The sequence below is a fragment of the Mytilus galloprovincialis genome, chromosome 7 (genome assembly GCF_965363235.1).
Source record: "Mytilus galloprovincialis chromosome 7, xbMytGall1.hap1.1, whole genome shotgun sequence".
NCBI lineage: Eukaryota > Metazoa > Mollusca > Bivalvia > Mytilida > Mytilidae > Mytilus > Mytilus galloprovincialis.
In genome coordinates, this window is record NC_134844.1 from 60,184,623 (window position 1) to 60,207,160 (window position 22,538).

A 22,538-nucleotide genomic window follows, 5' to 3' on the forward strand; every position below is an offset into this window, starting at 1 on the left:
TTCTAATTCTTTTCTAATACGGCATCTGTCTCCCAAACAATGAAGTTAGGTTAGCAACTAAATCTATTCACATTGAAGTACGAAGTTGGAAAGCATTGAGGATCCAATATTCCGAAAGTTTTCCCAAAAATTGGACCAGCTACGGTAATCTATTCCTTATGTATAATTGTACTCAGTTCATTCATTAATATGATCATGTCAATGATAATTCATGTCATTCAGCAGTGCTGACTCTTAGGTCGAAACCCTTTTAAAAGAAATAACAATGTTGAACAATCTAATTAAGATATAGACCTCTGATTTCGTTAACTTCACAAGATCTATATATATATATATATATATATATATATATATATATATATATATATATATATATATATATAAGTACGTCTGAGTCAGTGACAACTCTACAACAGATGTATCCATCGGATCGCCATCAATGATGGTGATACATGGCTGTGTACATAATGTATATACAACTCGTCTAAACATCAACCCAACAATGTTAGATCTGTAAATTTGCTTTCGCAAATTTTTGGTTCTTCCCTCGCCGGGATTCGAACCTATGCTACTGTGATATCGTGACACCAAATCGCCTGCACTGCAGCCGTCCCGCTAGACCACACGACCACCTGGGCATATATATACGAGCACGTGAGTTAAAATGGATCAGAATTTTAATCATATTGAACGAGGTCAAATGAGGTGAAAAAAATCCCAAGATGATTGATTGATTGATTTGTGATCACTTTGTGCCACCTCAGCTTAAAAAGGCTACATATCGGCGATATACCAAGTTGACACTTAATCTAATGACTGAGAAATTATAATCATACAGTTCTAATGGGATCCCAGAGATAAACAAACTTGTTTATGATAGATTGCTTTATACTCCCAGGAACAATAATACGTATACCTAGATTGAATATCGCCATTTATACTGAACTCGTTCTATTTGAGCAAACAAAATGCGTTGACTGTATATTTCTATGTCATATACAGTCACTAACCCGATATCATTTTTCCTCATGATTATTTAAATAGAAGTTGTCGAAATACTATTTTATTATTCATACGACCTCTTCAACCTGTTCTTGTTTCCAATGCATACAACGATGCGTGGAACGGCTCAACCTTGTTTCTTTTGCAATTATTAGAAAAACATATTTCATTTGTTAATATTTTTTGTTTACAACCTATAAATCATTATGTTTCATGCTTATGGTTGATATTTCAGTCCATTACTCGAACGATTTCGTTCACCATCGAGTGTGGGTTTCAACAGGTAAGTATTGTATATTTCTCTGCAAGCATGATATGAGGCCTTTTAAAGGGGATTTTCGCCAATATTTAAATCAAATAAATAACCTTAATGCATTAAACAACAATTGAAAATGTTTTTTAGAATGCAGTATAAAGACAATAATAGTGCATTGACTTGACATATCAACGATAAAAGGATTCGGCCCGAAACGGGGAAATAGCTCGACACAGCCTCGCATTTCCCAGTTTCTAAGCCTCATCCTTTTCTTGTTGATATGTCAAGTCAATGCACTATTATTGTCTATGTAGTATAAATGTACTGATTTGTCCTGTTTATTATTTATCATTATTAGAAAAACTGTCATTTCCCAGTATACTTGTGAATCGAGCGCAAGTAATAGGATAAATATTAGCCGGTAAAATCGTAAATCTTATAGAAAGATTTTCGTACAAACAAATATGTAATATATTGCACCGCTAATGCTGCAATGTATGATTTTAACCTCGGATATTCATTAAAAAAATATATCGTAGAGATGTTCGTAATATTAGTTTTATTTCTGTAATACTTTGGCAATTTAACCCTTTCTGGACCCATTATATACAAAATTTCAATCCACATTCAGTTTCCAATGATCTCAGAAGATGATTAGCTAAGTTAATGGACCATAACCATTATCAGTCCACTGGATGGGTCAAAATGTGCTAGCATGTGTTACAGAAATTGACAATGTTGAGGAATGTGGAAGGCAAATACGTAAGGACGCAAAAATGTTTTCAATAACAATGTAAATAACGTATGTTGTTTATGACAAAAAACATCAAAGTGCTTGACTTCATTCTGCAGACAACTTTTATGTCATTGAACACTGAACGATCATCGACCAATAGTACAGCCATAACAGCTATATATCCGAATCATCACTGTGCAATACTAACATTATGTAAATATACCCCTTTTTTCATATATAACTCATAAAATTGTAAGTGCATTTCATAACTGCTTACCCTTCTGGGGCATCTGAGATCACCCAAATTTTTTGGTGGGGTTCGTGTTGCTTAGTCTTTAGTTTTCTATGTTGTGTCTCCTGTACTATTGTTTGTCTGTTTGTCTTTTTATTTTTAGCCATGGCGTTGTCAGTAAATAACGTATGTTGTTTATGACAAAAAACATCAAAGTGCTTGACTTGATTCTGCAGACAATTTTTATGTCGTTGAACACTGAACGATCATCGACCAATAGTACAACCATAACAGCTATATATCCGAATCATCACTGTGCAAAACTAACATTATGTAAATATACCCCCTTTTTTCATAGCTATAGATAACTCGTAAAATTGTAAGTGCATTTCATAACTGCTTACCCAGTGGCGGATCCAGAGGGGGGCGTAGAGGGCGTACGCCACCCCCCCCCCCCTTTTGCTCGGACTTTTTTTTTTTTTGTAAAATGATTAATCAGACTAGACTTCGTGAACTTTGCCATTTCCCGTGTACTAGTATTGAATTTTTATGCGACAATTCTTGACTTATAAAGATATTTTTCGCTGGAATTTACTGATAATCAAAGTTATGTTATTCGTTATGGTGGAGTTGACCTGCAGTGCGTCGAATAAAACGTCTCTCAGTCATTTTGAAATTCAAATTACAGTAACACATTGCGTAGGATGAGGATGACAATGATGACACCTTCAAAGCAACACAGGATTTAGCAAGAACATAATGACTTCTATTTCACTCTTCCACCAAACAGAAAAAATGCTCTATAGACTATTACACTCTCATAAAAAAAAAGTTCCACAGCAATATTATCTAACTACGGAAACATGTTTAACCCCAAACGCCCCAGTCTTTAAAAATAACATAGCTGAATAATGATCCCCAGTCAGTATAAGCTCTATATAGATTTAAAGTCGTAAGTACGAACCATTTGATTTGAGGAGACAGTCTTAGATATTTGAGAGAAAAAAATTGACTCTGTTTTTTACCTTTAACAAAAATTCTGGACTCAAAAAAAAATCTTGTCCACTTTTTGCTATTAGAAAGGAAAATTCCCAACAGAATTATTTAGCATTAAATGAACATGATGAATAAAAGCGGGCATTTTTTTTTTTTTTTTTGTGGCTGGGGTTTTCATGTTTGACCGGAATGTCTGTTTTGCCGAAATGATATATATGGAATACTTTTTTCAAGACCAGACTGCAACCTGCCTGATGGGTGTGGCCTTTATGTCAGTCTCCATTTGTCGGCTGTCATTCATAAATTCGTTGTCATTTCAGACTCATTCTTAGCCTTTGATTCATTTGGAACCCTTTACTTCCCTTAATGTTGTTGGTGAAACATATCAACCAAACATTGGAATAAAAATTGTTTGTTTGTCTTTTTTATCTCGTGTCGGTCGTATTTCAAATTCAATCGAATAGCCCAGCGTTTACTTGTTTACAACAAGAAATCTATGAGGTTATTCTAACTTAACTTACAACATACGTGAGAGAATTGTCCATGTCTATGTTTTACTGACAAATCCCACATTAAATGTATAAGTACATAGCTTTGGATCCATACTATCATTTTATGATAGACAATTATTAATAGCTATATAGGGAGAATACAGCATCGAAAATGTCCAGCCCTTACACCTTAACAGCAACTACAAAATATGCATGCCCCACGCCAGGAACCGTTTAAAAAGTCCATATTTCACTTATTTTATGTTTTTAGTCCTGAAAAGGGCCCAAAATTTTTATTCGCCTCGCTCCGCTCGGCGATATTTTAAAACTACGCCCCCTCTTTCAAAAATCCTGGATCCGCCCCTGTTACCCTTCTGGGGCATCTGAGATCACCAAAAGTTTTTGGTGGGGTTCGTGTTGCTTAGTCTTTAGTTTTCTATGTTGTGTCTCCTGTACTATTGTTTGTCTGTTTGTCTTTTTATTTTTAGCCATGGCGTTGTCAGTTTATTTTCTGTCTATGAGTTTGACTCTCCCTCTTGTATCTTTCTTCCCTCTTTCATAAGTATGTCCTTCTTTTAAGCCAAATGTTAATCAACTGAACATAACCCGAAGGTCATGACCATTAGTTATATATTTTATAAGCCATTAACTATACTAGTCCATTTCAATTTTAAATTCCTTTTTAAACCGTAGAAAACCATGAAAAAACGTTGATGACGTCACGGTCACGTGACTAAATTATGTCTATGGGCTCATAACAAAATAACGTCGGCCAATCAGAAGACGCGTTACATCCAAAATTAAATTATTTCAATTTGATCAGAAAGACAGGTGCAGATAGAGTTAGCTGCAACCGTTTTGAGATAGATAAAAAGTTAACAGGAAACAATTGTAATATAACATACTTAGCCAAATTAGTCTAATCTTTCGCAATTATCTGATAAACTCCTAAGAAGTTTCCACGTGGTAAACTTATAGTACTTACTATTATTTATATAACATAGAAGAGGGACGGAAGATACAAGAGGGACAGTCAAACTCATAAATCAAAATTAAACTGACAACGCCATGGCTAAAAATGAAAAAGACAAACAGACAAACAATATAGTACAAATGACACAACATAGAAAACTAAAGAATAAGCAACACGAACCCCACCAAAAACTAGGGATGCTCTCAGGTGCTCCGGCAGGGCTAGCAGATCCTGATGGCAGGTGCACATTTTTTTGTTTCAAAAATAAAAATAATAAGATTTCAAAAATGGCTGAAATGTTATATATTTAAAATAATTATGAAAAGAAAAGTAAGGGCTAGCAGGTAAAAGTTATTTGACACAACATGGATAAAACCAGAGGATTACGAATATCTGTCAAAATTTCAAAAACAAAGCAGGGAACATACTTTTTTCACTAAGGGCTAGCAGGTAAAAGTTATTTGACACAACATGGATAAAACCAGAGGATTACGAATATCTGTCAAAATTTCAAAAACAAAGCAGGGAACATACTTTTTTCACTTAACTCTGGGAAACCTGTCGACATACCTGAATTATTTTATTTTTAAAATATGAGATCTTGTCATTACTGTAAATATAACCAACTTATCTGTATTCAAAATGTTCACAGGTCTTATATGACCGCTTACGTACAATATTTCATCTAGTATTATTAAATGGTTGTCACCCGAGACTGCGATTAAAGGCATGACTTTACAGTGTTATTAATAAATGATTCAGGAATCAAAAACTCTAATGTAATCGGTTAATGACCATTTGTGAGAGTTAAATGTTGAAAATAAAGTACCTGCAAAACAAACATTACATGCATCATTAGCCAAGAAACAAATACAAGTAAAATGACCAGAATACGGTAGTATCATGGCAAACATAAACCATCAACTATGATACGTACTTTATAATGATTTTGAATGTAATATACAGAGGCTGGGTTTTCAAATGTATCTTATGACTACGACATGTCTTGTGATACAGAGGCCTAGTTTTCGAATGTATCTTATGACTAAGACATGTCTTATGATGACTTAGGACTTGTCATAATCGTAAGATATGTTTTCGAAAGTGTTCCAAGTTACGATATATCATAGCTTCTGTCGCTCCCGACATGACTTATGATGGTCTTATGATTGTCAACTAAAATGTTTTAAAATTACTTTTCATGTAAAACTTTATGTTCATTAGAATTAAAATAATACTAGTAGTTGTGTTGCTCAGTCTGCTATGTATAGTAAATTGATTCTTCTCCATTTTGCAATTAAATTTGAATCTTCTGCTATGTAAGTTTTACCTCCTTTTCTCACTCATGATTTTATATGATAACTATACATATTGTTTCTTTCCTTATATCGTACGTTGTTAACGTTTTTGCAGGTGCATTTCAGGTACTCATTTTTAATCATTATATAAAATAAAAGAGAATATGTTAGAATGAAATTCAAAACAGTGTGGCTGTGGCCATTGATTGACACATTAAATTCATCCATTGACTGAGACAATTTACGTGAACGTTTGTCTGTAACGACCACTGTTCACGACGTACCTACGATAGACATTTAAACTGTGGGGTCACCAAGGTTTCTTAACTCCTTTAATTATAAAATAATTCGAAAAATTAATCAGAAATAACCTTTATGTTTTGATTTATATAATTGATATAAATCAAAACATCGTGTTATTTCTGATTAATTTTTTCGAATTACTTTATTAAGGTGTTGAGAACCTTTGGTGACCCCCATAGTTTAAGTGTCTTTAAAAAGTACACAGTGAGCAATGGTCGTTACATACAAACGTTCACCTAAATTGTCCCAGTCAATGTATGAATTTAATGTGTCAATCAATGGCCACAGCCACACTGTTTTGAATTTCATTCTAATTAATGACAGACATAAGAGCATCACATGTATGACTCTCTTCAGACAGCTTTGATATATATTCTATGACATATGCTATGATAGTCATAACATGGTCATAAGATTTGTCCTAAGATATTATATCTAAATATGACATGCCGTTAAAATACGATACAGCCGAAAACCAGGCGCCACCATAAGATAATTTTTGTTCATTTAAATATTCTTACATACAAAGTTATTATAAATCTACCAAATAATATTTTTTTAAAAGTCTAGCTGACGTGGTTAAGACTTGATAGATACCTTTTCATGTTGATTTTGTCTGGTTTTATACCTATCCACTACATGACTTCATTCTTTTGTTTTTAGTGATACGGAAATATGTCAAAATACCATTTTTAAACTTACAATAATATATAAACCACAGCTTTACGCAACGATTTTCTTTATAAGATGTCTTATCAATGCAAACTGTGCGACTGTTGCTAGAATAAAACGGAATTTGAGGACACTGTCGTACAAAGTGAGAGGTTTAGCGCTATAAAACCAGGTTAAATCCACCATTTCTACATTTGAAAATGCCTGTACCAAATCAGGAATATGACAGTTGTTGTCCATTCGTTTTTTATGTGTTTTGTCATTTGATTTTGCCATGTGATTAGGGACTATCCGATTTGATTTTCCCCCGAGTTCAGTATTTTTGTGATTTTACTTTTTTCATAATGGCATGAGGGTCTGAATAGGGTTTACTGAGAATAGAGATTATTGGGCCAAAAGGGCCAAAAGTAACATAATTGAGAAAAAAATGTAAAATAAAATAATAAAACCGTATAATTAGGAGCTGAAATATAAAGAATAGAGAAAGATGGTCTAGAAATTAAAAAAAATAAAGAAGTGACTATTTGTTATTTTCATAATATATCACCAACATAATTTTGAAAGGATTGAATATTTTTTATTCTATTGGTCATCCACTTTTTAAGTCAAAAATGCGTAAAACGCACGACGTTCACTGGCCTGATATCAGTAATACTTGATTATTTGTGGTGAGTTGGCTACATAGAAGGCTTTGATATACAGGAGCATTAGTGAGAGCTTAAATATAAAGAATAGATAACTTACTCAATGGCAGTTCCTCCTACATCTGTCGTTATTTTTGTGGAAACTGAGGTTCAAAGTAGTTCTGACTCAATTGATTTTGTCTTGACACAGTAACGTCAAATTGTTTGACCATGTTAAGACTGTTAAGTTTATGAATGTGTTTTATTTCATTTCTGTGTGTGCGTTTTTCGTCCTAATTGGGTTTTAAGGTTTATTGAAGATTAAAAAAAAAATCAAAACAAAGAAAAGAAAAAATAAACATGACCTTACCTCATATACAATGGAAATATTAAAATACATAGTGGCCAAAGATGCGAGTAATCCTTCCATACTGAGAATTCCAAGAAGAGCACGGTGACTGGCGCCATCTGAACCTGGCGAAAAGTCGTATGCACATATAAAATTGTCTTCGTAATATTTGTACGGTGCAGCAGCTGCTCCAAAAAACGGGAACATCAACTGGAGTAGCGTTAGCGCTAATGTTGCATATATTGCGGTTTGTACTTTGAATGTCGTAATATGAGATCTGTAGTATAACGGTTTTACGGTAGCTAAGTAGCGCGTGACGGACATGACGATCACAATCCATGCCGACCAAACGACAGCGGTTGTGCTAAGCCAGCCAAAAATAGAGCATAATGCTTGAGTCATCATGCATCCACATTTAATCCACCCTCCAATCCACATCACTGTAAAGACCAAAGTTGAAAACAAGTCATTGAGAGTTATCGTTGTTACTAAGTAATGGTTGATTTTCTCACTCTTTTTTCGTATTTTAAATAATACAAATATGGCTACACTATTAAAAAGTAAAGTAAGTATCAAAAGAACTGGAAGTTCTGCTTTTGTTAGATCGACATGACAGTAATCGCAAATCTCTGACACAGTTGAATTGTTCATTGCCGTATTCCGAAAAAAAAATCAAAACATTCTGGCTGAGTTTTACGATATCATCGAAATCGGTGAAAAGTTTTACATGAGGTTATTTTTGTATATCCTTCCAACTTTCTGATGGTCTTCTCCTTCTACTGCTTATTTCAAAATAATAAAACCAGTATTTAGTAAAAATTCTGCCAAGAATGAGCAGAGTGTCACGTATTGGCTTTTCTGACAATTAAGCAAATGTGTCCATATATATATATATAATGATAGATATATAGGTATGAAAGATCGATTTTTAGATTCGTGTAAAAAACATCTCTATTTTCAATAAATATATTTGCATCCTGATTGCCTGTTTCACTTCTTGATTATTCTACAAAGTATACTGATTGTCCAATATTATTTAGAACCTGTGAATTAATTGACAATAATAAATTATTGGCTTGACGTAATAACGATATAAGAATGGATATGGCTTGAAAACGGGGAAAGGCTTAGCTCTGGAAATGGTTTAATTGCGGATACAGATGAAAGGGTGTTTCTGGATCATTTACTTACAAACAACATAAAAAGAAAGGTCAGAGACAGTTTTTTTAACCAAAATTAGTGAACATTTATGTAGAGGAAAAAGACACAAGGGTAGCAAAATGAAGATATAAATACAATAAATAAAATTGAGAATGGAAATGGGGAATGTGTCAAAGAGACAACAACCCGACCAAATATAAAACAACAGCAGAGGGTCACCAACAGGTCTTCAATGTAGCGAGAAATTCCCGCACCCGGAGGTGTCCTTCAGCTGGCCCCTAAACAAATATATACTAGTCCAGTGATAATGAACGCCATACTAATTTCCAAATTGTACACAAGAAACTAAAATTAAAATAATACAAGACTAACAAAGGCCAGAGGCTCCTGACTTGGGACAGGCGCAAAAAAAGCATGTTTAAAAAAACAGAGATGAAGAAAACAGAATGTGAATATAAGAGGCAAATGAAAACTTTTATGAATAGACAAAGGAAAATTGACAAAAAAAGATGAATGTCTTAAAAAAGAGTAGTTCTAAAGAAATTTGGAAGATATTCAACTCGTATATTGAGAAAAAGGAAAATTTTCCACTTCAAATACTTTGTGAACTTTCCAAAAATTAAATTCGTCTGAATCCCGGTAGTTCTTTATTCTCTTGTCCGTATTTGTATATTATTTATTTGTTTTTCGCTATTCTGTAAATACCATCCACATCCTCATACAAGTAAGAACTCATAACAGTCTAGCTTGATTTCTTGAGGATCAAGATCGGGGGGGGGGGGGGGGGGTCCACTATTTTTTTTTTTTTAATTTTTGCTATTCTTTATATGTTTTTTATTGATCCCTATTAAATATATGATTTGACCATTATTATATCTATTACATACATTTTAGCACCCCTGTTACTCTTCATTTCGATTCTTTCTGGTTTCATCCATTAGTTTCTTTTCAGTAAACTCCCATCCAGATTCTAACACCTGAACAAGGAAATTTAAAAGACTGTTTCATTTGGAACAGCAGACGGTTCTCATAGTCGCAAAACAGATTATTAAATGACCGTGACAGTTTTTCAAATATTCAAATATTGAAATCTTTTGGTAAAAAGGGGAGAGTATGAACTACGACCCCAATAATTCAGTGCCTTGGTTAACAAAAGAAGTTAAACTGACAGTTGTCGTTGGTTCATGTCGATGACGTTTGTTTTTTGTAAATTGCTTTGTTATATCATGGAAGTATTATATTGACAATATAATACTTCCATGGTTATACATTAGGCCGTAATTTTTATCAAGTGGGTTTTTTTTTCAGATATTTCATGTCGGGGCCTTTATAGCCGACTTTACAGTATGGGGTTTTCTCATTGTTGAAGGACGTACAGTTGCATATAATTCCTTACATCCACACTGGCACTTCATTTGAACTTTGATGGATGATTATTTCGTTTGCCATCGTACCATATCTCCTTATTTTTGTATAGAACGGTCAATAAAATTGTAAATTAAAATTATAAAACCAATACCCCGCCCCTCCTCCCCAAACAAATAAAACAACAACAAAACACAAACACATAAATAAAAACATTAATAAGAACTGCAATATAGTGTTGATCCATATGTTTTATAAGTTCCAACTTGACTAACATTCAATCCTGGGCCGCAAAGGCCAAATTTCGTAACACTCTACAAAATATGACAATGAATTTGATTTCATTTTTTTTCAAATTATCTTATTTCCAGTTATTCTTTTTTATTAGTTGTTCGATGTAAACACATTTTATTCAGTATTTCAAAATTTCAGGTACCAAATTTTCGGCTCTCCCTTGACACCATTTGCGAGTATGTTCTTGAGGAAACGATGATAGTCCGTTGGAAGGGGACGATAAATGGCTGACCTGTGTTAAGAGAATGCAATACCTCTTGCACGTAAAAGACACCCTTGTAGATTTCAAGGCACCACAAGCACCCGAAAAGTGGACAGGGATTAATATAATTTACAATGATTTGTTTCCCAATCCACTATTGATAAAAAAAAAAATAGAATGTTGATGAAAAGACCAAAACGTTTTTAAGAATATGTTGCAGTTTTTTTCTACGGTTACACATTTTAACATTGTTTCATATCTCAATTTGTTTGGCTCGGTACTGATTATTTTAATACTACATAAAATGTTTAATCGTATTTTGCTCAAATTAGCTTCAATTTAGTAATAAATATTATTATTTTAACTGAAATCTGAAATATCATTTCAGGAATGGTTTTTTTTTTTCTCCATATTATCATAAATGAATTTAATGGTTGTAGGGCTTCATCACTTTAAGAACAAATATATAATTAACTTTCATTGAAAACAGAGTTGTTATTTCATGTATACATGTATAATAAACATTTACTTTGGTGAAACATTCTTCTTTTGTCTTTTCAGGTTGATTAATCATTAAATAATCAATGTTATGATTACTGTATACACACACGCGAATGTTGGGCTTCTTTGTTTACCTACGAATTTCTCAAACTTTTCGCTTTTTTAACATCAAACAAGAACAATCTATATATAACGAAACCTTAATAGAAACGCTAAATGCTTCAATTTTTTTCTACGACAAACCATAGTGAAATCGGAGTGTTAACGAAGATAATAAACCAAAGAACCTACAGAATACAAAAAGACAAGCAAAACTTAGGTATGTCTTCAGAATCAATTTAAGTACAACTGTATTTAAACATAATGTTAAAAGGAAATAAATCATGTCGAATGGATAGTTGATTAATTAATATGTCCCCCCCCCCCCCCGGTCCGTTGTGTTATGGATTTTTTTCCATATGGAATGCATGATTTTGTGAGCTATATATATATACTTAAGATATATAAAAAAAATACTGCATTGCAATAAAGATAAAGGTGTAACGTAAAGTACAGGTAAAAATACTAGTATAAAAATATTCACAGTCAGAATGATAAAATAATCACATATTGATAATTAAACTATAAACTGTGTATGGTTCTGTTCAGCTTCCTACAAGAAAGGATGATTTTTATTATATATAAAGTCTCATAAACAGTATATGTATAGTAAAAGAGAAGATAGTATGACAAGGATTAAAAAATAAATATCGGAGAAGGCGTGAAAAAAACAAATGAATAAAATACAATAACATAGTAAATATTGTACAAAAGTTTAATATATTAGGGATTTGTTTTTGTGCGTCCAATTTACAAATTCAAATTTGTAAATTTTGAAATTTTAAAATTGTCACGTAAGAATAAAATAGAAAACGGCTTATTCAATTTTAAAATGAAGGGAAAATATGCTACATCTCATCAATTAATAAGGGTATAAAAAACAATCCAATAAAGTACAGAATAAAAGCCGGGGAAAAATGAACGGGTGGTAAAATATAAACATAATACTTCCGATAAAGCTAAACCAAAGCCAAAATTCCTACGTCATAGTTCACAGCTCTAATCAGTTTACATTTAAGGGACATAAGTTGACAAATCATGATCACCGATTTGACTCAAATTCTCATACTTGATTAAAACATACTAAAACGTATGTCCAATTTAAAGAAAGTCTGAAATAAACAATTTACAATGCATGGGCTCGCTAATATGTGTCAGCATTTCGTGTGTATTTTAGCCTAGATTATCGACGGTCATATGTATATAACTTGAAAACATATAAAAACATAAATATATGGATAGCGAAGAAACCCTGCAATTAGATTTTTCTATGTCAGTTTGATTTTATGATATATGTTAAAAATACACGTAAATAATCGTTTTGTCCTGTATTAGAATGAAATTTTGTTGATCATTCGAATCAGTCAATCAAATACTTTTTATGTCTCGTAGCTAATGCCCCTTTAAATAAATGTACATAAATCTGTCATGTTTATACACTGTATTTTTAGCCGTTTTTCATGTATTTAACTATTTTGTTCCGAAGTGTAATTTTTAAATTCAAATTTGTATTTACATTACGGTCAGAATTTATAATTTCTAAAAAAAACATTTCCAATAGGTTTAAATAAGTTATTTTTAAAGTGATTAAAAACACATTTTTGATTTTATTATGTACCTGGATATATTGATTGTTTCGTCAAGCTCTTGTTTGAGTCACAGACTTTAATTCTGGACAAAAACGGACGAATATTCCAAATAACATTGCAGTTATTTCTGGTTATTCAAGTTTTATATCGATTACAAATGTTTAGTTTTTCATGGCTATTTTTTTTAAATCTTAACGAAAAGAATAAAATTGTAAAGGGCATCTTCAATTCAAAGACAAGACAAGACAAGACCATTTATTTCAACTTAGGCACATGTATGGTGCTACAAGAGGATACCAATTATACATTTACAATTAAATGTACATAATATACTTACACAACTACAAGCAAGACACACAATAAATAAATACATCATACAATAAAATTGAAATAAACCATATTTGGTTGATTTGTTTCCAAAATTCTTAATTGCAACGTGGATATGAAGTTATTGTAACATGCTTTGTATTTTGATTTTTTTTCAATATGTCTTAGAAACATTCACACTTTATTTAGCACCGGCACGTAACAGTGTGATAATAGACCAGTAAATTTCAATTGGAAAGGATTTTTTGTGTAACATGTAGGTATATACCTTTCTCGTAAAGATATAATTTGTTCATTGGAACAGACAAAAAATAATGATATTCGTCACCAATTGTATTTGAATCGAAATGACAGCATACAAGATTTTCTCTTGGTGTATTTTCCCACCGACCAACTTTGATATTTGAACATCTAAATTTACTGTAGATGTATCGATCTGCCACTTTAAGATTGAGTAAATATGGCTCTAAACATATTAACATTGTTTTGTATGAAGCATAAAATACACCTCTAGACGAGTTTGTCATATCAGCAGATAGACTCTGTCCGAACTGGTCAATCAATCTCTGTTTTATTTCTTTTTTAATATCCGAACTTTTGATAGCACCCTGTGCATTCCAGACAAAAGAAAATCCTGTATCATCTAAAATGTGTTTCAGCGAAGATAAGCATTCAAATGAGTATTGGCCTGAGTTATGTAAGTTATACATTAACTGATACAAAATCCCAGATAATTTGTTACTACTGCTTTGCACTAGCCTTGACAAAATATATAGTTTTGATATTATCTGCCAGTTTCCCCATAGACCATACAATTTGGTGTTGCTGATCTTACATTTTTAGGAAACTTAAGTGCACCTTTTCAATCATGTCAACATTTTCATGACCCCAACTTTCAAGCCCATAAAGTAAAATTGGAGCGACCATACATTCAAATAGTCGATCTGCAGGGATGTTTACATTTCTTAACTTATAGTATAATGCAAACATTGCGTTTAGTGATTGTTCAACAAGTTTTTTCTTTGATAAATTAAAATTACAATTGTATCTTATTAGTAATCCCAGGTAATTATAACTGTCGGTTAGCTGTAACTCCTCGCAGCTTATATGAATCTATACTAAAAGTATTTATTGTACGCTTCGCCTTCTCAAACACCATCAATGTTTACATTTAGTTTCCAATCAGCACAGTATTCATCAAACTTTAACATTAATTGTTCATTGTTAGCTGATTCGGCAAATTATATTGTATCATCAGCATATAATAACTAGAAAATTCGAATATAAATGCCTAGTTCATTTAAACAGTATTCATTTACCCTTTCTAAACATGTTATATCATGCTGAATAAAATAGCTTTCAAGATCATTAAGGAAAAGAGAAAAAAGAAAGGGTGATAAGAAGAATGAAATATATGCTCCAATCCAATAATAAATAAAGGTCTTGATGGGTTTTAAGAATATAGAAAACAATAGACAAAAAGTACAGAATAAATGACAAATATAAAGAAAGAAAAAAAAAGGGTGGTAAAATATAAAGAATAGAGGATTATGGGTGAACAGAGAAAATAGGCAAAAAATAATAATTATATAAAAATTGACTTTAAAAATTATCCCAAATATGCGTTTTGACTACATAAAATAATTAGTTTTACATGGTTATTTTTATATCATGAAAAGAATAAATATAATTATATGGCTTCTTCAATCAAAAAAAAAAAAACATTTGTTTTTACATTTAACACGCTACCATGCAAATTATTACTCCTTCGTTAATGTATTTCAATCTTAATAATAATTATGGGACTATTGTATTAACGTTAGTATGTAAGTACCAGAATATATAACCTCTTGTGAAAACTTCCTTCATTTGCCTTTTCGGTTCGATTAATCATTCAAATGATACATGTTTTGTTAACTATGTATACACAAGCGGAAATATGGCTTCCGTGTGTTCTAAACAATTTCTCAAACTTTTTTAACAACAAAAGCGAAAATTTTCGTTCTTCATTCAAACGCTGCTACGACAAACCAAAGAATTTACCCAATCCAGAAAGACCAGGTATGTTTATTAACGACTCATTCTGAGTACACTTCAAAATAAATTTTGAATAGAAATGATTTCAAACGGATTATTGTCGAATTACTGTCGAATTACCATGTTGCTTCATGATATATAAAATTAGAAAGAAATGAGGTGTTCATATATTAAAATAGATCGGTGACCGTATTTATACAAATTGTCATTGTACGACTTTGCCCCCCGCAGAGCTATAGAAAAACAGTACATTAACGGGTGTTACACGGACTCTTTTTAGACGATACACGGACTCTTTTTACTTGTTACACGGACACTTTTTATGAATAGAATCACTCGTGCATAATCAGTGAGTTCATGGGCACTTTAACTTTCAATTAAATTTGAACTTTTTGGTTCACCGACTTATTTCCTGTCTTTTTATTGAACAAAATATTTACGTTAGCATCAATATCTTTTTTCAAACATTTCCAGTTAAATACTATTCACATCAGTACACTTTAACTTCAATAGTGTGTGTGTGTGGGGGGGGGGGGGGGGGGGGGGTATGGTTTTCTCCTAAAATAGCTATTTTGATCCCAAATTTTATGAGAAAAAAATTATTATGGTCAAGCAGATGACAAATTAATGTTTTGAATGATTCCTGATTTTTCAAATACCGTTAATAGTGCTCATTGGCGGATCCAAGGGGGGGGGGGGGGGGGGGGGGGGGTTGGAACCCCACTTTTTGTTGGCCGATCATTGCATTTGAATGGGGACATATAGTTGGAACCTCCCTTTTTAAATGTGATGGCGTTGAAAAGTAAAAAGTTAATATACTAAAAAAAGAACATACCGCCCCCTTTATGAAGCAAAATATTCGGTCAATAAATGTTTTCTTCAATATATGGACATGAATAGTATTTTGGACAATGCTGAAAGTAAAGAAAGGATGATACTGACGTGAACATTTCAATAAAAATAAGACAGGAAATAAGTAAATAAAAATCAAATCTAATATCAAAAGATAAAATCCCTATCAACTCACCAATGCACGATTGATCCTATAAACAAAAAGTGTTCATGTAATACACGTCCAAATAAGAAGCAAATCTAGAAGAAAATCATTCAACTTATGTCATCAATTTTGGGCGGTAAGCTGCGTTTGGATCATATAGTAACACGTGTTTAATCCCGATCAACACTTGCAGATCTAGAGACGAGCATGAATTTAAAAAAAAATCAAAGTATATTGCTGAATATATATAATATTAAGACAAAATCCATTTTTTTCATAAATATTTCATTCACTAATGAAGTAGGAAATTCATTCTTTTGATAACTTTATATTGTTATCGAATTTATATCAGTGGCGGATCCATGTCTAAATCCAGAACAAAACAGGAGGGGGGGTTCCAACTTTATGTCCCCATTTAAATGCATTGATCTTTAAAAAAAGGGTTGTTCCAACCCCCGGGACCCCCACCACTGCATATTAAATTCATGTATTTGGCAACAAACGCGCGATTTTTACGATTTTTTTTTTAAGGGGGAATGGGGAGATTGAATGGCTCATCCTGCATTTTTCATCAAAAATAAAGATCACAGCCTGTGTATTTTAAAATGAATTAGCATCCCCCCGTCCACCTCCCCGCTTTCCGTTGTATTCATAAAAATCAAACGTTATCTTACTTACCACTAAAATATTCCTTAATATATTACTTTTTTACAAAGTTGCATTTTAAAAAGACTTAAATGTGTACAACATTTATCTTTTACTTGAAATGGTTCTTTTTTTTTTATCAAATTATTAGATTCCTGATTTTTTTCTTGAAAAAAAATCTCGGTTGAAGGGAAATGAAAAAAAAAATGTGTTTAAACCATAACTTACATTTACTGCTTTATGGCTATCCAAGTTTCTCAAATGTTTAGTCTTGCTTAAAGTATTATTACTTGAAACGTCGTACAAGTCAGATAAAAAACAAAAGTAACAAAAGAAACAGGCCGAATAGTTTTTCTACACTTGTAGTCAGGTCAAGGTCCTCGGCTATCGCCTCGGACCTTGACCTGACTACTCGTGCAGAAAAACTATCCGGCAACGGTTGTTACCGGCCTGTTTCTTTGTTACCTTTGTATTTTATCTAATACTTATTGGTTATCAAACAAGAATTAATATATCCTAGCCACAAAAAAAGTTATGCTGATTATGAGCTTTTGCTACTTATCAGAAATCCGGCTAAGCATATAATCATGCGAAAAAGACATATGCATAGCTCAGACAAATTTAGGTGGGATAACAACAAATGCCAAAAATCAGCGGTGAAGACATTTGCAAACACATTAATAAAATAACTTGTTGGCGTAACTATCCACCCTGATCTGTGTCCACACTTATAAAAACAAATATTATACACAGTACATCATATTGTCACATATCATCGCCATTACTTGACGTTTTAACATCATCTCGTGTATCGTCGATTTCTAATATATCTGTCAGTACATATAGAAAAATTTAACGAAAATAAACTTTAAAAATGCTCATTCTTTTTCTTCCTCTTTAATAATTTACGTAATCGAGCAGTATTATTTTTCATTTTTATGATGTAACATGCCCTTTCTGTACAATCCGTTTTAGTGAAATCTTTATAATATATTTTTAATCGCAGAAAGTGTGCCGTGATATAAAAAAGATGTGGTATGATTGCCAATGAGACAACTCTCAACAAGAGACCAACATGACACAAAAATTAACAACTTTATATATACAGGTCAACGTATGACTTCAACTATGAACAAATCTCATACCACATAGTCAGCTATAAAGGGATCGACATGACAAAAGTAAAACAATTCAAACGAGAATATTAACGGTCTAATTTCTGTACAAAAATGCACGAAAAACAAATATGTAACACATCAATAAACGACAACCACTAAATTACAGGCTCCTGACTTGGAACAGGCACATACACATCCCTTCCCCTGATAAGTCAGTTTAGTCCTATAACATATGACTTCGCATTCTTATTCAATTTTTAACGTTTTTATACTGATATTTTCATTTTTTATTTTTTTTGAATGCGCTCGGGTGGCACATTGATAGTAAAAAGAAAATATCAGAACAGCAAATATAAATAGTGAATAATGCCCCCGAGGTCATATGTTATAGGACTAAAGTCAGTTGTGGGCTGAATAAGGATATTAAAACGTAGATTAAAACTATTTAATATTGCAAAACTATCGTTTTGATTATTGATTGCTAATATGTAATAGTTTATACCATCAAACTCACAAGTTCTTATATTTTGTGCGTTGCATGATGTTTTTTTTTTTTTTTTTCAACTAGACCATATGCAAACAGTTTTTTTTTTTTTTATTGCGACACTTCCCTCAAAGTTTACCAGTAGTGTAGCTGTCTTTATATTTGAACAACATTACTGTAACACTTTTAAATACTACTCAAATTATTAATATGCAAATCCACTGAAATTTCAATGACAAAATTGCTAAGTGCCTTAGCTTTGTGTAAAGACACTGAAGAGGTATTTTTGTTTCATCATACCCGGATGTCTAACTGCTCCGAAATAACGAGACATTAGAACATAACACAATTAACCAAAGACATGTAAAATCTGATGAAATTTTAATGACAAAAATGTTAGCACAGTTGGAACGAAACTTAAACTTGATCTGTAACTCATCGTGGTTAACTCACCTAACAAAACTCAGCCCAATATCTGAAAGCAATTTTCAACAATTTATCAAAGTCCAAAGCTCGTAATTTCGGCAAATATTAGCGGAGCGGAATAAAACTTAATTTAATAATCTGTAACTCATAATGGTTAGCTCACATACCAAAAAATTAGCCCAATATCTGAAGGCGTTTAGAAAAAAACTATGTATAATGTTTTAAAGTCCATATAATAGTTATCAAAGGTACCAGTATTATAATTTAGTACGCCAGATGCACGTTTCGTCTACATAAGACTCATCAGTGATGCTCATATCAAAACTGTGATTTTCAACAATTTATTAAAGTCCAAAGCTCGTAATTTTGGCAAAAATTAGCCGAGAGGAACGAAACTTAAACTTGATCTGTAACTCATCATGGGTAACACCTGTACAAAAAGATCAGTTCAATTTCGGAAAGCGTTTAGATGAAAAGTCCGTATAACTGTGCTTTTCAACAATTTATCAAAGTTCAAAGCCGTAATTTCGGCAAAAATTAGCCGAGCGGAACGAAACTTAAACTTGATCTGTAACTCAGCATGGTTAACTCACATACAAAAATTCAGCCCAATATCTGAAGGTGTTTAGAAAAAAGTCCGTATAACTGTGATTTTCAACAATTTATCAAAGTCCAAAGCCCGCAATTTCGACAAAAATTAGCTGAGCGGAGCGGAACAAAACTTAAACGGAATGACGGAATGACTGAATGACGGAATGACTGATTGACGGACAAGGGTCAAACTATATGGCACCGACATCTTCGTTGCGGATAAAAGCGTGAAACTATATAAAACCTTGCAGACCACTCAGTAGTTAGTGGGGAAAAAATCGTAACTGGAGCAATTTTAGCGATATTTATCTTTAATGTTTGACAAATGTAAACGAGACGACAATTTATGCATTCAAGACAATTCAATTTTGTAGTACATTTTCATAATGTAATTTCCTTTGTTTTCTAGGATCCATGGATTTTTCGAACAGCGATATCACTATGTGTAATCACTTCTTAGTTGATGACTTTAATCCATTGTACAACAAAGAATGGTCGCCGACGTTTCAAAACAACAGTCAATCTAAGAACAACATCCCGTCTTCTGCAGGACCAGTCATTCTTCAAATACCACGGAGCAATGGCTTCAAGGACAATGACTTCTTACTGTCGCCAATGGACACGTCGCCTGATTCTGACAAGAAACGTAATAGTGCTTTCCAAAATATTCTAAAAGACTCGTTTGTTTCTATGGAAACGGAGACCAGCGATCATAAAGTACTCACAACACAACACCAATACCAAAAAGACATCAAAGAATTGAATCGTTGTTTCAACTCTAAAGAGGTAACCGGGTCTAACACAATCGGTGACCTCACCAAAGATCTGCTCTTCATTGACCCGCCTATTTTATCTACTGAACAGTTCTCCTACTTCATTGTTGTACAGCAATCCTCTGTTTCGAATTGTGAGCACGTGTTCGAAAACAAACGATCATCCAGAAAGTGTTTGTTCCAACCACAAACATTATGCAAAGACAAGGAATCCGACTTCTTCGAAGGTTTTAGACCAGTTTAGTAGACTCTTTTCTGACTTATGATATTGCATGTACATGTTTATCATTTCTTAATGTTCTTTGTTTTGGTGTACCCTTTTGACATTAATATATTGGCTCATATCATTATGAATTTTTAATATACTATAAAAAAGAACTAAACACATTTAGTATTAATAAACCAGTTGTTGGCATGACACGGGTTATGTTCTTCTCATATATGTTATGATGGTATGATTCTTTCTTGTGTACAATTTGGAGTTGAGTATGGCGTTCTTTATCACTGAACTAGTATATATATTTGTTTAGGGACCAACTGAAGGACGCCTCCGGGTGCGGGAATTTCTCGTTGCATTGAAGACCTGTTTGTGACCTTCTGCTGTTGTCTGCTCTAAGGTCGGGTTGTTGTCTCTTTGGCACATTCCCCATTTCCATTCTCAATTTTATAGTAGGCTAAAAAGGTTTAACTGGCAAAATGGCTGTAGTTGGCGGATCATATTTGTTATTGGTCTATTGCTTTTTTAAAACAATAATAATGCTAATAATTTTCTCGTTTTGATTATTTTGCATTGTTCATAGCTGTGGCCTTTCAATGTTTCATATGATAGCTTGCTAACTTACAAACAACAAGAGTGCAGCAGCACACACTGAAATGTCTCGCCTTTTTTTTCTTTCTTACCATTGATATTATGGATAGTTCTCAAATAAAAAGGTTTGCTGCAACCATCAGTTAAACTTAACATGATTCAAGAAAATGAGATTAAGGTCATATAAACCAAACGAGAATTACATGGACACTTTACAATCATCCAGTACAATAAATAAAGTTGACCTATTGCTTATTGTCTAAGAAACAGACTTAACCAAGAAAACAAAACATTTGCCAATGAACCATAAAAATAAGTTCAAGGTCAGATGAACGATGCAACACAGACATGTACAGCTTACAGTCCATACAACAAATATAGTTGACCTATTGCTCCTTGTTTAAGAAAAACAGATAAAAAAAAAATACTGATCAATTAACCGTGAAAATGAGGTCAAGGTAAAATAAAACCTCTTGGACTGACATGTACATCATAAAATATTTCCATACACCAATAAAATTGACCTTGTGCATAAACTGAAACTACTATAACAAAGAGATTGGTCACTACCGATTTATCGTGTAGAATGTGAGTCTCCACATATTTAGCTACGTTATTTTAACGTAGTTTCGTATTTAACAGTAGCAGACAACATATATCACCACCAAATCACTGAGACTATTATAACAGTATCGGATGTAATTAAAAATAAATTAAAAACAAAATTGAAATAGTGGAAAAAGGAAAATAATTTATTTATATCTTTGTTAGAACTATTCATATCTAGATTTTATTTTTAATCAGTTTATAGTTCGTTAATAAATTGTATTTATGTGGCGACTCTTGAAAATGCAAATGTGATTACTCTTATCCATCTTTTAGGTACATTGTACAGGTACAGGTCCGTTAATTGTATCTAATATACAAATATTTTACCTGTAAAGACAGGTAGTCTCAATAGCATGGGAGATGAATTTGTTTCACAACTTGGTGCCCACAAGATACACGCGGCTCCGTTTATTGCAATAAACTTGTATACTGTTAGGTATTATTACAGCTGAGTACCCAAGTAACATGTTTATTGCAGTAAACCTTGTTGATAACCGTCATTGCACTTGAGGTAGGATTCAGGAGGGTATAATTGGGGTTTTACAAGGGCAAAAAAATGTAGAGAATGGAGAAAAATTGAC

The 22,538-nt window shown here is 32.7% G+C and overlaps 1 long non-coding RNA gene across 1 annotated transcript in view; it reads right to left on the bottom strand.

Annotated features, from left to right (window-relative positions):
- The window catches only part of LOC143083401 (uncharacterized), a 28,144-nt gene extending 19,360 nt beyond the window's left edge, over positions 1 to 8,784 (bottom strand). Inside the window, exon 1 of the long non-coding RNA XR_012980688.1 lies at positions 7,953 to 8,784. This is a non-coding gene — a long non-coding RNA (uncharacterized LOC143083401). The remainder of the gene's footprint in view (positions 1 to 7,952) is intronic.
- Between the last annotated feature and the right edge of the window lie 13,754 nt (positions 8,785 to 22,538).